General features: G+C 47.4%; 2 protein-coding genes across 2 annotated transcripts in view; both read left to right on the forward strand.

Annotated features, from left to right (window-relative positions):
* Nucleotides 1-12,367, forward strand: part of LOC138974875 (uncharacterized) — an 87,465-nt gene that overhangs the window by 52,612 nt on the left and 22,486 nt on the right. The window lies entirely within an intron of this gene.
* The window catches only part of LOC138974869 (uncharacterized), a 108,273-nt gene continuing 102,127 nt past the window's right edge, over nucleotides 6,222-12,367 (forward strand). The window contains exon 1 of the mRNA XM_070347596.1: nucleotides 6,222-6,432. The gene's annotated coding sequence lies outside the window, so the exon portion shown is untranslated. The remainder of the gene's footprint in view (nucleotides 6,433-12,367) is intronic.

Consider the following 12,367-nt stretch of genomic DNA (forward strand, 5'->3'; position numbering starts at 1 on the left):
CTCTGTTTCCCTTTTTCTCTCTCTACCTCTCTCTCGCCCATCTCCCTTCCGCCCGCCACCCCTGTACCTCACCCGGCACTTGACAAGGTCAGGGAGAAATAGAGTTCAGGGTGGCTTTCCTCATCTTTCCCTGCAAGTTAGTCACATCTTGACGACATGTCATGAGAGTATGGAGGGGGGGTCAGATAACAGTATGCTATTTAGATTGTTGTAACTTGAAGGAAAATAAGACACCAGCTGTGAATGTTGATGTACACGATCACTTCTTTCTTCACGATATCAAGCCCTGAAAATCTGATCCATGTTTCTGTTCACGTGTGTTACTCTTGTCAAATACCTCGTACTTTGTCTCTACATTCTAAATGTATTTATTCATAAAAAAGATTCCCCACCTAAGCATTTTCGCACTAATGACAATTCGCATTGACAAACCTTTTTTCTGATGACATATTGGCAGGAATGTGCTACCATACCACGTGACCCACCGCAGTGTCATTTAAGGAGCTATTATATGCACCCGCCGGGTATGACTGGGTGGCCGAGTGGTAACGCACTTGCGCTCGGAAGCGAGAGGTTGCGTGTTCAGCGCAATTTTCTCCCCCCTTTCCTAACCTAGGTGGTGGGTTCAAATGCTAGTCTTTCGGATGAGACGAAAAACCGAGGTCCCTTCGTGTACACTACATTGGGGTGTGCACGTTAAAGATCCCACGATTGACAAAAGGGTCTTTCCTGGCAAAATTGTATAGGCATAGATAAAAATGTCCATCAAATACCCGTGGGACTTGGAATAAAGTAAAATAATTTCATCTCACACGGCATCAAGTCTCAGGAAACATGAATACACGCATGCAGGAAAAAAAATATGGGTAGCGCCGTATGTATGGCAGCTCGCTTTCCCCGGGGAGAAAGCAGCCCGAATTTCCATGAGGGTAACCTCACTGGACTGTAAATCTTATCCAATCCAATCCAATCCAATCCGTTTGCGATACGCCTGAGTTGGTTTTTCAAAATTATCTCGCAATCTACACATATTTTGCAATGTGGATAAGAACATAATAGTTTCGTCAAAAGTATTTGTTTGTTTAACGCCCAGCCGACCACGAAGGGCCATATCAGGGCGGTGCTGCTTTGACATATAACGTGCGCCACACACAAGACAGAAGTCGCAGCACAGGCTTCATGTCTAACCCAGTCACATTATTCTGACACCGGACCAACCAGTCCTAGCACTAACCCCATAATGCCAGACGCCAGGCGGAGCAGCCACTAGATTGCCAATTTTAAAGTCTTAGGTATGACCCGGCCGGGGTTCGAACTCACGACCTCCCGATCACTGACGGGGCAGACGCCTTACCACTAGGCCACCGTGCCGGTCGTCAAAAGTATACCGAATTTAATTTATATTTACGATAATCCTTACTTTCCTCTGGTTACATTTTTCTTCATAAAGACTACTTAACAAGAATCAAATGTTTCCCCCTTTCCAGGCCTCTACAAACTTGCAGGTCATTTTTTTTCCACCTGTGCCGTACTACCTTATTCGTGCATCTCGTGCTGACATAATACATGTCACACAAACACCGAAGCTATCGAAGGGTTTGTCCGAGGTGAAAAAGATGATTGTGAATGTGCATAAGATGCTGAAAAGGGGAGCCTGTATATCACTGGAGTAACGTTGCAAAAGGAGCTTGCCACGCACTTAAAATTTGAAGAACCACATTATTTAAAGCAGTGGCCGAATACAACAAAAGAAATGGATTTCCGTCGAACAAGGAGCAAAAACAATAACAAACAAGCAAACAAACACACACACACACACACACACACTCTCTCTCTCTCTCTCTCTCTCTCTCTTTCTCTCTCTCCCTCTCTCTCTCCCTCTTTCTCTCTCTGTCTCTCACGCTGGAACAAAATATATAGAACACTGTATTTATGAGGTAGGAATGCTTCCAGCTTTAAGACAACTCCTTGAACAACAATTGTTCGATGCGGGAAAACCCCGACACAGTCCAACCTGTATGACACAAACGTTACGCCATGAAATGCACGAGTTTGACCTCCATTTTGCAAAACTGGTCCAGGGGCCCGGACAAGGGCTCACATTTTATTTATCTGGTTCAGGAAACTATGAAGACCTCATTAATACCAATCTGACTATACTCTAAGAACGTACAAATCCTATTAGGTATACTTCAAGGGAACATGTTTTCTTCTTCTTCTAATATAAACAATGTGTGTAGCTTGCAAGATAAAACCGACAAAACGCGTCTCACGCTGATCGCAAACGAGCAACTTTACACAGAGTGTGTCACGTGGTCGCTGTCGTGTCGAAACCCCGCATACATGAGGAGTTAGGACGTTTCAACCAGGAAGTTTTTCATTGCGTCTGTGAGGCACACTTTGTGTCAGTTCTGTGTTGTATTCCGTCTGTGAGACACACTTTGTGTCAGTTCTGTGTTGCATTCCGTCTGTGAGACACACTTTGTGTCAGTTCTGTGTTGCATTCCGTCTCAGCACTGTACAACGATTCGTTCTCAGTATCTCTGTATTACAACTTGCTGCATTACCCTTTAACATTTTTAAATTGTGTTCGTTTTGAAATCAAAGCACAGCGGGGGTGCCAGATAGTGAACACCCGTGTCTGGAGTCTTTGACCGACATTACTGTATAGTTTACGAGAAAACCATGACTTAAGGTTCAGAGGGTAATACTAATAGGATCCTAAGTTTGTCACGTTTCGCGGTGTGTGATGTGTTGGGTTAAGAACTGTGAAATGTAGCGTTACAACTACACAGCACAGTGCTGTAAAAAGACCAGTGTAACACGTGTTAATTGTTGTATTGGGTTTAGGATTGTGAACTGTAGCGTTACAACTAAACACAGCACAGTGCACCGAGACAAACAGCGTGCTACTTGTGTCACCGAGACAAACAGCTTGCTACTTGTGTCACCGAGACAGACAACTTACTACTTGTGTCACCGAGACAAACAGCTTACTACTTGTGTCACCGAGACAAACAGCTTGCTACTTGTGTCACCGAGACAAACAGCTTGCTACTTGTGTCACCGAGACAAACAGCTTGCTACTTGTGTCACCGAGACAAACAGCTTACTACTTGTGTCACCGAGACAAACAGCTACTTGTGTCACCGAGACAAACAGCTTACTACTTGTGTCACCGAGACAAACAGCTTGCTACTTGTGTCACCGAGACAGACAACTTACTACTTGTGTCACCGAGACAAACAGCTACTTGTGTCACCGAGACAGACAGCTTGCTACTTGTGTCACCGAGACAAACACCTTGCTACTTGTGTCACCGAGACAAACAGCTTGCTACTTGTGTCACCGAGACAGACAGCTTGCTACTTGTGTCACCGAGACAGACAGCTTGCTACTTGTGTCACCGAGACAGACAGCTTGCTACTTGTGTCACCGAGACAAACAGCTTACTACTTGTGTCACCGAGACAAACAGCTTGCTACTTGTGTCACCGAGACAGACAGCTTGCTACTTGTGTCACCGAGACAAACAGCTTACTACTTGTGTCACCGAGACAAACATCTTGCTACTTGTGTCACCGAGACAAACATCTTGCTACTTGTGTCACCGAGACAAACAGCTTGCTACTTGTGTCACCGAGACAAACAGCTTGCTACTTGTGTCACCGAGACAAACAGCTTGCTACTTGTGTCACCGAGACAAACATCTTGCTACTTGTGTCACCGAGACAAACAGCTTGCTACTTGTGTCACCGAGACAAACAGCTTGCTACTTGTGTCACCGAGACAAACATCTTGCTACTTGTGTCACCGAGACAAACAGCTTGCTACTTGTGTCACCGAGACAAACAGCTTACTACTTGTGTCACCGAGACAAACAGCTTACTACTTGTGTCACCGAGACAGACAGCTTGCTACTTGTGTCACCGAGACAGACAGCTTACTACTTGTGTCACCGAGACAGACAGCGTGCTACTTGTGTCACCGAGACAGACAGCTTGCTACTTGTGTCACCGAGACAAACAGCTTGCTACTTGTGTCACCGAGACAAACAGCTTGCTACTTGTGTCACCGAGACAAACAGCTTACTACTTGTGTCACCGAGACAAACAGCTTACTACTTGTGTCACCGAGACAAACAGCTTGCTACTTGTGTCACCGAGACGAGACAAACAGCTTACTACTTGTGTCACCGAGACAAACAGCTTGCTACTTGTGTCACCGAGACGAGACAAACAGCTTACTACTTGTGTCACCGAGACAAACAGCCTGCTACTTGTGTCACCGAGACAAACAGCTTACTACTTGTGTCACCGAGACAAACAGCTTACTACTTGTGTCACCGAGACAAACAGCTTGCTACTTGTGTCACCGAGACGAGACAAACAGCTTACTACTTGTGTCACCGAGACAAACAGCTTACTACTTGTGTCACCGAGACAAACAGCTTGCTACTTGTGTCACCCAGACAGACAGCTTACTACTTGTGTCACCGAGACAAACAGCTTGCTACTTGTGTCACCGAGACAAACAGCTTGCTACTTGTGTCACCGAGACAAACATCTTGCTACTTGTGTCACCGAGACAAACAGCTTGCTACTTGTGTCACCGAGACAAACAGTTTACTACTTGTGTCACCGAGACAGACAGCTTGCTACTTGTGTCACCGAGACAGACAGCTTGCTACTTGTGTCACCGAGACAAACAGCTTGCTACTTGTGTCACCGAGACAGACAGCTTGCTACTTGTGTCACCGAGACAAACAGCTTGCTACTTGTGTCACCGAGACAGACAGCTTGCTACTTGTGTCACCGAGACAAACAGCTTACTACTTGTGTCACCGAGACAAACATCTTGCTACTTGTGTCACCGAGACAAACATCTTGCTACTTGTGTCACCGAGACAAACATCTTGCTACTTGTGTCACCGAGACAAACATCTTGCTACTTGTGTCACCGAGACAAACAGCTTGCTACTTGTGTCACCGAGACAAACAGTTTACTACTTGTGTCACCGAGACAGACAGCTTGCTACTTGTGTCACCGAGACAAACAGCTTGCTACTTGTGTCACCGAGACAAACAGCTTGCTACTTGTGTCACCGAGACAAACAGCTTACTACTTGTGTCACCGAGACAAACAGCTTGCTACTTGTGTCACCGAGACAAACAGCTTACTACTTGTGTCACCGAGACAAACATCTTGCTACTTGTGTCACCGAGACAAACATCTTGCTACTTGTGTCACCGAGACAAACATCTTGCTACTTGTGTCACCGAGACAAACAGCTTGCTACTTGTGTCACCGAGACAAACAGTTTACTACTTGTGTCACCGAGACAGACAGCTTGCTACTTGTGTCACCGAGACAAACAGCTTGCTACTTGTGTCACCGAGACAGACAGCTTGCTACTTGTGTCACCGAGACAAACAGCTTACTACTTGTGTCACCGAGACAAACAGCTTGCTACTTGTGTCACCGAGACAAACAGCTTGCTACTTGTGTCACCGAGACAAACAGCTTGCTACTTGTGTCACCGAGACAAACAGCTTGCTACTTGTGTCACCGAGACAAACAGCTTACTACTTGTGTCACCGAGACAAACAGCTTACTACTTGTGTCACCGAGACAAACAGCTTACTACTTGTGTCACCGAGACAAACAGCTTACTACTTGTGTCACCGAGACAAACAGCTTGCTACTTGTGTCACCGAGACAAACAGCTTGCTACTTGTGTCACCGAGACAAACAGCTTGCTACTTGTGTCACCGAGACAGACAGCTTGCTACTTGTGTCACCGAGACAGACAGCTTACTACTTGTGTCACCGAGACAAACAGCTTGCTACTTGTGTCACCGAGACAAACAGCTTGCTACTTGTGTCACCGAGACAAACAGCTTACTACTTGTGTCACCGAGACAAACATCTTGCTACTTGTGTCACCGAGACAAACATCTTACTACTTGTGTCACCGAGACAAACAGCTTGCTACTTGTGTCACCGAGACAAACATCTTGCTACTTGTGTCACCGAGACAAACATCTTACTACTTGTGTCACCGAGACAAACAGCTTGCTACTTGTGTCACCGAGACAAACAGCTTGCTACTTGTGTCACCGAGACAAACAGCTTACTACTTGTGTCACCGAGACAAACAGCTTGCTACTTGTGTCACCGAGACAAACAGCTTACTACTTGTGTCACCGAGACAAACAGCTTACTACTTGTGTCACCGAGACAAACAGCTTGCTACTTGTGTCACCGAGACAAACAGCTTGCTACTTGTGTCACCGAGACAAACAGCTTACTACTTGTGTCACCGAGACAAACAGCTTACTACTTGTGTCACCGAGACAAACAGCTTGCTACTTGTGTCTCAGAAACTTTGTGTTGGACTGAACATCTTCAGACCTGTGTCTCAACACCACAGGTAAGTCTGTTCTGTCGTTTGTTGTTGTTGTTGTTGTTGTTGTTGTTGTTGTTGTTGTTGTTGTTGTTGTTGTTGTTGCTGTTGTTTTATTCTTCTCTGTCTGTTGTCATGCTAGTGCGCCTACTACATGCATTTGTCTGTCGCATGATACCGCATTTTCCCGGGAGTTCCGACTGTGCTTTAAATCGGACTGAGAGCCCTGTTGGCCGCTCATCTAATAGAAAAACAAGTCGCGTAAATCAAAATCAATACATTCAGTCAATCTGTCGACTAATGAAACTGAACGCATTGCATTTTTTCTCACCAAGACCGGTCGGATCACCGACTGGGGGTGGCCTAGACGTGACAGCGCTGACACATTGTAAGAAGATATATTTCTAACAATCCGTGCAAATTGTGCCTGCAGCGAGCGGCCGGCTGTCAATTGCTTAAAATGACAGCAGGTATAGCGCAGTAGTGCTCGTGCTGAACAGGAAAGCGCGTATTATTTGTATCTTTCTCATCTTGGTTTATCCAAACATAACATATCAATATATATTCGGATTCAAGGAATAATGAATGCTACAATGCAACAATCTTTAAATCTCTTTTTACTTCTTTTGTTTCAGTTAGAATTTTGATGATTTTAATGAGCAAATTCATTTATCAATTTGTAAGCCTCCACGCTACAAACATTACTTGACCAAAATTTCAATCATTTTGATTGAAAAATGAGGGTCTGACAGTGCTGCCTCAACTCATGAAGAAATGGTCTGGGGGTATTATTCAGAGGAACTATCATGTAACCTTTCATGAAGATCGGTCCAGTAGTTTTCTGGCAATCGCTCTACATACACACACACAGTCACCCGTGACACACACACAGTGGCACTCACACCACCATCACCACCACCACCCTCGTCTCGATTCCCAGTCTTAACTGTTAATACAGTTTGTTAAACCTTGACTAAAGTTTAAAAAAAAGAAACGAAGTAAACATAATCCTGAAAAGCAGGATTTTCCCGGTCTGAGCTGCGTGGGTGTATCACATCCCGGCGTGACGGGCCGCGTTTTCAGTCGTTTGATGGCGGCAGGGAGATGAGGGAGAGGGAAGCCAGTCACAATGGTGATCGGGGGGGGGGGGGGGGGTATCATCACGATCACGAGAAGGGAAATTTTAGCTTTCACGATCACAGTTACCTAGATTTTTGTTTTCACGATCACAAACACCTTGACGAATAGAGGATCATAGAGTGATACAGCTGTGAAAAATGTACGTTGAAAATAAAATGCTTTGAAATAATGCCCATCACGATCACGAAAACAAATGACGATCACGATCACGAGACTTGATTTTTTTGTCATCACGGATCACGGGCAAAGTCCCATCACGATCACAGAAATTGAAATTTCGGCAATCACGGTCACAGAAAGGTCAAAAAACGCCAATCACGATCACGATTTTAAACCCTTTGCGGCCCTCAATGGTGGTATCGCGTGTCAGTCACAATGGTGGTATCGCGTGTCAGTCACAATGGTGGTATCGCGTGTCATTCACAATGGTGGTATCGCGTGTCAGTCACAATGGTGATATCGCGTGTCAGTCACAATGGTGGTATCGCGTGTCAGTCACAATGGTGATATCGCGTGTCAGTCACAATGGTGGTATCGCGTGTCAGTCACAATGGTGGTATCGCGTGTCAGTCACAATGGTGGTATCGCGTGTCAGTCACAATGGTGGTATCGCGTGTCAGTCACAATGGTGGTATCGCGTGTCAGTCACAATGGTGGTATCGCGTGTCAGTCACAATGGTGGTATCGCGTGTCAGTCACAATGGTGGTATCGCGTGTCAGTCACAATGGTGGTATCGCGTGTCAGTCACAATGGTGGTATCGCGTGTCAGTCACAATGGTGGTATCGCATGTCAGTCACAATGGTGGTATCGCGTGTCAGTCACAATGGTGGTATCGCGTGTCAGTCACAATGGTGGTATCGCGTGTCAGTCACAATGGTGGTATCGCGTGTCAGTCACAATGGTGGTATCGCGTGTCAGTCACAACGGTGGTATCGCGTGTCAGTCACAATGGTGGTATCGCGTGTCAGTCACAATGGTGGTATCGCGTGTCAGTCACAATGGTGGTATCGCGTGTCAGTCACAATGGTGGTATCGCGTGTCAGTCACAATGGTGGTATCGCGTGTCAGTCACAATGGTGGTATCGCGTGTCAGTCACAATGGTGGTATCGCGTGTCAGTCACTATGGTGGTATCGCGTGTCAGTCACAATGGTGGTATCGCGTGTCAGTCACAATGGTGGTATCGCGTGTCAGTCACAATGGTGGTATCGCGTGTCAGTCACAATGGTGGTATCGCGTGTCAGTCACAATGGTGGTATCGCGTGTCAGTCACAATGGTGGTATCGCGTGTCAGTCACAATGGTGGTATCGCGTGTCAGTCACAATGGTGGTATCGCGTGTCAGTCACAATGGTGGTATCGCGTGTCAGTCACAATGGTGGTATCGCGTGTCAGTCACAATGGTGGTATCGCGTGTCAGTCACAATGGTGGTATCGCGTGTCAGTCACAATGGTGGTATCGCGTGTCAGTCACAATGGTGGTATCGCGTGTCAGTCACAATGGTGGATATCGCGTGTCAGTCACAATGGTGGTATCGCGTGTCAGTCACAATGGTGGTATCGCGTGTCAGTCACAATGGTGGTATCGCGTGTCAGTCACAATGGTGGTATCGCGTGTCAGTCACAATGGTGGTATCGCGTGTCAGTCACAATGGTGGTATCGCGTGTCAGTCACAATGGTGGTATCGCGTGTCAGTCACAATGGTGGTATCGCGTGTCAGTCACAATGGTGGTATCGCGTGTCAGTCACAATGGTGGTATCGCGTGTCAGTCACAATGGTGGTATCGCGTGTCAGTCACAATGGTGATATCGCGTGTCAGTCACAATGGTGATATCGCGTGTCAGTCACAATGGTGGTATCGAGTGTCAGTCACAATGGTGGTATCGCGTGTCAGTCACAATGGTGGTATCGCGTGTCAGTCACAATGGTGGTATCGCGTGTCAGTCACAATGGTGGTATCGCGTGTCAGTCACAATGGTGGTATCGCGTGTCAGTCACAATGGTGGTATCGCGTGTCAGTCACAATGGTGGTATCGCGTGTCAGTCACAATGGTGGTATCGCGTGTCAGTCACAATGGTGGTATCGCGTGTCAGTCACAATGGTGATATCGCGTGTCAGTCACAATGGTGGTATCGCGTGTCAGTCACAATGGTGGTATCGAGTGTCAGTCACAATGGTGGTATCGCGTGTCAGTCACAATGGTGGTATCGCGTGTCAGTCACAATGGTGGTATCGCGTGTCAGTCACAATGTCGGTATCGCGTGTCAGTCACAATGGTGGTATCGCGTGTCAGTCACAATGGTGGTATCGCGTGTCAGTCACAATGGTGGTATCGCGTGTCAGTCACAATGGTGGTATCGCGTGTCAGTCACAATGGTGGTATCGCGTGTCAGTCACAATGGTGATATCGCGTGTCAGTCACAATGGTGATATCGCGTGTCAGTCACAATGGTGGTATCGCGTGTCAGTCACAATGGTGGTATCGAGTGTCAGTCACAATGGTGGTATCGCGTGTCAGTCACAATGGTGGTATCGCGTGTCAGTCACAATGGTGGTATCGCGTGTCAGTCACAATGGTGGTATCGCGTGTCAGTCACAATGGTGGTATCGTGTGTCAGTCACAATGGTGGTATCGCGTGTCAGTCACAATGGTGATATCGCGTGTCAGTCACAATGGTGGTATCACGTGTCAGTCACAATGGTGGTATCGCGTGTCAGTCACAATGGTGGTATCGCGTGTCAGTCACAATGGTGGTATCGCGTGTCAGTCACAATGGTGGTATCGCGTGTCAGTCACAATGGTGGTATCGCGTGTCAGTCACAATGGTGGTATCGCGTGTCAGTCACAATGGTGGTATCGCGTGTCAGTCACAATGGTGGTATCGCGTGTCAGTCACAATGGTGGTATCGCGTGTCAGTCATAATGGTGGTATCGCGTGTCAGTCACAATGGTGGTATCGCGTGTCAGTCACAATGGTGGTATCGCGTGTCAGTCACAATGGTGGTATCGCGTGTCAGTCACAATGGTGATATCGCGTGTCAGTCACAATGGTGATATCGCGTGTCAGTCACAATGGTGGTATCGCGTGTCAGTCACAATGGTGGTATCGAGTGTCAGTCACAATGGTGGTATCGCGTGTCAGTCACAATGGTGGTATCGCGTGTCAGTCACAATGGTGGTATCGCGTGTGTCCTCGCATAGCGCCCCTACAAAAATAATGGACACCGTGAACACCGCGTTACACGGAAGGTGCTGTGTACGACAGTGAAGGAGATGATTATCGTTCCTGGTGTTAGGCCCGCTTTAGACGAGCGACAACGCGCTGTCAGCTGAGCTGTTTGTACAATCGTTGCGAGATACCAGTACCACACACATACACACACAGTAAAAGGCTCCACTTGAAAAGGTCCAGCGACGAGCAGCTATAGGTATGTGTTCAACAACTACACAGACAGGAACCCTGGCTCCGTTACCACTATGCTCACCAAACTCAACTGGGACAGCCTGGAGACCCGCCGGCCGTCGATACATGCGACTAGTGATGTACAAAATCAAAAACTCACTAGTAGCCATCGCCGCAGCGGCGTACACCTCTCCCTCTGACCCTCGAACACGGGGAGCTGGCCGGCTGCACCAGGAGTACGCCCTCCACCCAGCAGGCCAGGCCTTTCAAACTCATTTTCCCCCCGCACAATCTCCGAATGGAATAAGTTGCCAACAGTGGTATCGTCGGCCCCCTCCCTGGAGTCGTTTCGCTCCCGTCTCGACGGCAGTCTCCTGCAGTCGGGCATGAGAGTCCCTTGAACGCACTGTCCCCTGTGCATAGTGTTAACCTCCCCACCTTTTTAATCTCCCTGTTTGCTGGAGCTAGCCACTCTCGGTAACAGTGACTCTGGGACGTTCCCAAGAACCCAGTCCTCTACGGAAGAAGAAGAAGAACACACACACACACACGCGCGCGCTGTCAGCTGAGTTGTTTGCCTAATCGGGAGGTCGTGAGTTCGAATCCCGGTCGCGGCCGCCTGGTGGGTTAAGATTGGCCGAGATTTTTTCGATCTCCCAGGTCAACTTATGTGCAGACCTACTAGTGACGTAACCCCGTTCGTCAGTGTGTACACGCAAGCACAAGACCAACTTAAGTGCGCACGGAAAAGATCCTGCAATCCATGTCAGAGTTCGGTGGGTTACGGAAACACGAAAATACCCAGCATGCCGACTCAACGAAAGCGGAGTGAAGCTGACTATGCTCTCAGAGTATAGTGTGGGGAACCCAAATGGGCAAACTCGAGCTCACACGTAACCAGAACATTCTGGAACGCTGAAGAAGAAGAAAAAAGTTGCGAGATACGAGCACCACGTAGCCGCGCGGTCGCTGTCAGCTGAGCTGTTTGCACAATCGTTGCGAGATACCAGCACCACGTACCAGAGACAGGCTTGTATTATGTAAACTGGCTTGTATTGTGTAAACTGGCTTGTCGCAGAACGGAGAACTAGCTGCGCACTGTCAAGACAAAACGCCTCACTGTGAAAAACAAATTGGTACAAACACCAAATTCTGACCGAAAGTGAACTGTCTGTCGTACTGCACACAGGCGAGACATATTACTCTACAAAATATCGAAGAAATGAAAGCTTAGTATGAAACGCTAAAACGGAATTTTTACCCGGTAAAATCTTTCGTTAGTTTTTCCGAAATTTACCAGCGACTGCGATTTCTGTCACGGTATAAAATTGCACGAGGCAGTGATGTGTGTGAGTGCGTGTGTGTGCCTGCCTGTGTGTGCGCGTTTGTGTGTGTGTGTGTGTGTCTCTGTGTGT

This window comes from Littorina saxatilis, linkage group LG8, assembly GCF_037325665.1.
Source record: "Littorina saxatilis isolate snail1 linkage group LG8, US_GU_Lsax_2.0, whole genome shotgun sequence".
NCBI classification, from domain to species: domain Eukaryota; kingdom Metazoa; phylum Mollusca; class Gastropoda; order Littorinimorpha; family Littorinidae; genus Littorina; species Littorina saxatilis.